Raw genomic sequence first — 5,788 nt, 5'->3', positions numbered from 1 at the left:
CCATTCAATGAGTTCATGGCTGAACATGAAACTTCAGTACCCCCTTCCTGCTTTCTCGCCATAACCCTTGATCCCCCGAGTAGTAAGGACTTCATCTAACTCCCTTTTGAATATATTTAGTGAATTGGCCTCAACTACTTTCTGTGGTAGAGAATTCCACAGGTTCACCACTCTCTGGGTGAAGAAGTTTCTCCTCATCTCGGTCCTAAATGGCTTACCCCTTATCCTCAGACTGTGACCCCTGGTTCTGGACCTCCCCAACATTGGGAACATTCTTTCTGCATCTAACCTGTCTAAACCCGTCAGAATTTTAAACGTTTCTATGAGGTCCCCTCTCATTCTTCTGAACTCCAGTGAATACAAGCCCAATTGATCCAATCTTTCTTGATAGGTCAGTCCCGCCATCCCGGGAATCAGTCTGGTGAACCTTCGCTGCACTCCCTCAATAGCAAGAATGTCCTTCCTCAAGTTAGGAGACCAAAACTGTACACAATACTCCAGGTGTGGCCTCACCAAGGCCCTGTACAACTGTAGCAACACCTCCCTGCCCCTGTATTCAAATCCCCTCGCTATGAAGGCCAACATGCCATTTGCTTTCTTAACCGCCTGCTGTACCTGCATGCCAACCTTCAATGACTGATGTACCATGACACCCAGGTCTCGTTGCACCTTCCCTTTTCCTAATCTGTCACCATTCAGATAATAGTCTGTCTCTCTGTTTTTACCACCAAAGTGGATAACCTCACATTTATCCACATTATACTTCATCTGCCATGCATTTGCCCACTCACCTAACCTATCCAAGTCACTCTGCAGCCTAATAGCATCCTCCTCGCAGCTCACACTGCCACCCAACTTAGTATCATCCGCAAATTTGGAGATACTGCATTTAATCCCCTCGTCTAAATCATTAATGTACAATGTAAACAGCTGGGGCCCCAGCACAGAACCTTGCGGCACTCCACTAGTCACTGCCTGCCATTCTGAAAAGTACCCGTTTACTCCTACTCTTTGCTTCCTGTCTGACAACCAGTTCTCAATCCACGTCAGCACACTACCCCCAATCCCATGTGCTTTAACTTTGCACATTAATCTCTTGTGTGGGACCTTGTCGAAAGCCTTCTGAAAGTCCAAATATACCACATCAACTGGTTCTCCTTTGTCCACTTTACTGGAAACATCCTCAAAAAATTCCAGAAGATTTGTCAAGCATGATTTCCCTTTCACAAATCCATGCTGACTTCGACCTATCATGTCACCATTTTCCAGATGCACTGCTATGACATCCTTAATAATTGATTCCATCATTTTACCCACTACTGAGGTCAGGCTGACCGGTCTATAATTCCCTGTTTTCTCTCTCCCTCCTTTTTTAAAAAGTGGGGTTACATTGGCTACCCTCCACTCCATAGGAACTGATCCAGAGTCAATGGAATGTTGGAAAATGACTGTCAATGCATCCGCTATTTCCAAGGCCACCTCCTTAAGTACTCTAGGATGCAGGCCATCAGGCCCTGGGGATTTATCGGCCTTCAATCCCATCAATTTCCCCAACACAATTTCCCGACTAATAAAGATTTCCCTCAGTTCCTCTTCCTTACTAGACCCTCTGACCCCTTTTATATCCGGTACAAAGGGACAATGGCAAAACCTGCCGGAGGCATGTAGACCAAGTCAAAAGCAGATTTACCAACAACACTGCGGAACCAGAGGCAGACTACAATGTGGAACTCGCACCACATCTGGTGGACAGACAGAGGGAACAACCTGAGGAAAGGGCAATCCCAACAGACAGCCCAGGCAAGTCAACAACAATCACACCAATCGAAACAGACAGCCCAGGCGAGATACCAGCAACTACACCCAAAGAAAAACAGACACCAAGGCAAACAACTGAACCACAACTCAGACACTCCACGCGAGAGCGTAGACCACCTGAGAGACTGAACCTATAAAGACAATAAGACCTTGGGGAGGGTGATGTCATGTATCTTACATTATTATATATAACTGTATCCTAACATGCTATACATGACTGTAATAAGATATGATCTGTAACCACCAGTATACCTTACCACCAGGGACGCACTTGCAAGAGACAGGTATATAAGGACAGGTCTCAGGCAAGTGCAGCATTCCAGAGCTATGAAATAAAGGTGCAGGTCCAGAGTGACCTTGACTTCACTATGTGCCTCGTGTGAATCTGTATTGAGGGGACAGGACTTTACAGTGTGAACTGCAAGGGCATCCACTCCCTCATTATGCAGCTCATCTGCAACCATAAAAAGATCATCATGCATGTGTGCACCAGATTCCCTGGCAGCTGCCATGACTCTTTTGTGCTGCGCCAGTCCACCCTCCCTCAGCTCTTTGCACCTCCAAACAGACCTACCGGCTGGCTGCTTGGAGACAAGGGAAAGCCACTGAAGACGTGGCTCATGACACCCTTGAGATGGCCAAGGACCGTTATAATGAGAGCCACATTTCCAAATGTGTTGTAGAATAAGCAATAGGCATACTGAAGATGCGCTTCAGATGCTTTGACAGATCTGGAGGAGCCCTTCAGTATGCACCAGCCAGGGTCCCCAGAATCATCACCGTCTGCTGCGTGCTATGCAACATAGCTCAGTAGCGAGGATTGGAGTTGCAGGAGGAGCATGGCGCACAACACACAACCTCTTCAGAGGAGGAGGAGGTTGATCAGGTGGAAGATAAGGAGGAGGAGGAACCTGAGGTGCAGATGGCGCTAGCTGTAGTGTACATTGCTGCCCAGGATGGCCTCCTCATGGCCATATTTACTTAACTTTCTTCAATGTGGCCACTTGCCTGCCACATGCTCTACTAAGTTTCACTCCCCTACCCCAAACAACACCATAAAGCATCCGTACAATGACCAATCCATTATTCTCACCGAAAGGCCCAATGCTCGGGGTTAAATAATGTATCACCATTCACTCCAGGTGACAAAGCCACTTCCAAGTTTTGAGGCAAAAATGGACAAGACCCAAAAGTGGTGCAAACAAAAACATTTATATGTGTTATTAAAACAACTGAAATGTAACACTAACATTTTTTGATACACCCATGTGCATACCCTTGTACATCTAAATTTGTGTCATTTTTCTTTTGCTAGTGCTTTCATGAGTTGCCACCCGTGTGACTTCAGCAGAGGTAGAGGCAGGCTGCTCAACTTCCCTGTCATGACTGGTAGGACACTTTTGGTGGATGTCCTCTGGGTTTTGGCATCTGTGATGACCCCGCCAAAGTCTGTTCCTCCTGAAACTGTGCAGGGGCACACTTGGCCATCACGATCTGAGGAAGCATCTGGGGCTCTGACTGAGGAGGAGGCAATGGGGGAGAAGTGGGAGGGCTTTGAGAAGAACTCCCACTTCCATGTGCCCTGTCACCATCATCCCTCATTGTCTACCCACACTTCGCTGCGAGCAAAGAGCTGGCGAGCAACTTGCTACACAGCAGTGGGGCGATGAAGGCCCAAGTCAAGGTTTACATCCTTCCTTGAGAGGAGGTCGATGAGCGTCTGCCATCTGTTGTCCACAGCTATCATGTTTTCATTTGACTGGCACATTTGCTGCTCCATGCAGGTGGCCATCCTTTCCATGGAAGAGCATAGCGTCCCCATCGCCTGCGACATGGTGGTGCTCATGTTGGGGATGGACTCCTCCATTCTCTGAACATTTGCAGACATCAAGGCTGAAAAATATGCATTTGTTGCTGCCTCTCTAATATCACCCTCTTTCTCGATGGCCCCCAAGGTTCAGCATCTGCATGCAGCTCAGCCGAGCTTGGAGCATCCTGCGTCCTCCGCCGAGGAGTCTCCACTGCTGTCCTTGTCAAAACTATCTGCTGTTGCTCAATTGTGAATTGTGAGACACGAGGTGACAACTACTCTTTGGCACACTGGACCCACCGAGGTGTGCGTATCTGTGCTGGTGCTGGCAGCACTTGGGTCTGCTGACGTTGGAGGTTCCTCTGAGTAGTCGCCTTCTTCCTCCAACTGCACAGTGGGCGGCGGGGCGGGGGGAGGTGGTAACATTACTATTATGCACATGATAACATTTCACTGGCTGCTGACATCAACAACAACAACCACTTGTATTTATACAGTGCCTTTAATGTAGTAAAATGTCCCAAGGTACTTAACAGGAGTATTAGAAGACAAAAAATTTAACACCAAGCCTCATAAGGAGGAATTAGAGCATTTGAAGCTTGGTCAAAGAGGTAGGTTTTAAGGTGTACCTTAAAGGAGGAAAGAGAGGTAGAGAGGCGGAGAGGTTTAGGGAGGGAATTCCAGAGCTTAGGGCCTAGGCAACAGAATGCACAGCCACCAATGGTTGGGCGATTATAATCAGGGATACTCAAGAGGGCAGAATTAGAGGAGCGCAGACATCTCAGGGCGGTTGTGGGGTTGGAGGAGATTACAGAGATAGGCGAGGCCATGGAGGGATTTGAAAACAAGAATCAGAATTTTGAAATTGAGGCATTGCTTAACCGGGAGCCAATGTAGGTCAGCGAGCACAGGGATGGTGGGTGACCGTTGTATACCATGTGTCTTTATGAGATATGCTTCTGTCACCAGGTTGCTGGGATGTACCTCTCTCTCCAACACCCACCGCCAACGTCTCTCGAGCTCTCAAAAGTTCCAGAACTGTTTCCTCTGCTGCTGCCATCTCCGGTTCTTTCCCTCTCACTGCTCCTTTGTGGGCTGTCTTCTCCCGCAAGGAGGAAAAGAAGAGAAGTTTGAGTGAGAGTGATGGAATGAGTGTAGGAATGAATGGGTTACCTTTGTAGAGGGTGACTATGATGGAGTGGGGTGACAGTGCCAAATGGCCTCCTTCTGTGGTGTTTCTTGGTATTAGTATGAGGGTGAGGGGTAGTTAGTCAGATGGGGATGTGAGTATGTACATAGAGAGAGAGGAATGGGTGGATGTGAAAGATATGTTGGTGTGAGTAATGATGTACAGGAATAGGCTTGGGAAGACAGAGTGATGGGGATGTGTTGGCAGGCACTTCAGAATGAGGGTGAGTGTGGCATTGCACTCACCTTTCCAGATCTCATGAGATCATTGAAATGCTTCCTGCACTGTAGCCAGGTCCTCCTGGCCACCTCTCTGCTACTGACCTCCTCAGCTATATCCAGCCAGGCACCTTTTGTTGGTTGTGGAGGTCTCTTTTGCCTGTCAGCCTGCGTGCTCTGACAGCCTCCACAAGATAATGCAATGCCGAATCAGAGAACCGTGGTGTAGGCCTCTGCCTTTGGCTATCCACCTTTCAAAAGTTTTAGCTGTACTGTGGCCTTTCTTTGACACCTTTTACCCTCCTCTGGAAACCTTCAAGTTTTTACAAATTTATTTGGTCATGGGAATGTGGGTGTCATTGGCAAGGCTAGCATTTATTGTCCATCCCTAAATGCCCTTGAGAAGGTGGTGGTGAGCTGCCTTCTTGAACTGCTCCAAGTCCTTTTGTTGAAGTTACTCCCACGGTGGTTTTAGTACAACTGAATGGCTTGCTAGACTATTTCAGAGACCAGTTAATTCAACCTATGGGTCTGGAGTCACATATAGGCCAGACCGGATAAGCACAATAGATTTGCTTCCCTAAAGGATATCTGTGAACCAGTTGGGTTTTTATGATAATCTGGTAGTTTCATGGTCTCCATTACTGATACTAGTTTTTTAATTAACTGAATTTAAATTCCCCAGCTGCTGTGGTGGGATTTGTCTCCAGAGCATTCATCTAGGTCTCAGGATTACTAGTCCAGTAACACCAA

The sequence above is a fragment of the Pristiophorus japonicus genome, chromosome 2 (assembly GCF_044704955.1).
Source record: "Pristiophorus japonicus isolate sPriJap1 chromosome 2, sPriJap1.hap1, whole genome shotgun sequence".
In the NCBI taxonomy this organism is placed as follows: Eukaryota; Metazoa; Chordata; class Chondrichthyes; family Pristiophoridae; genus Pristiophorus; species Pristiophorus japonicus.
Note: the sequence above shows the minus strand (reverse complement) of the source record.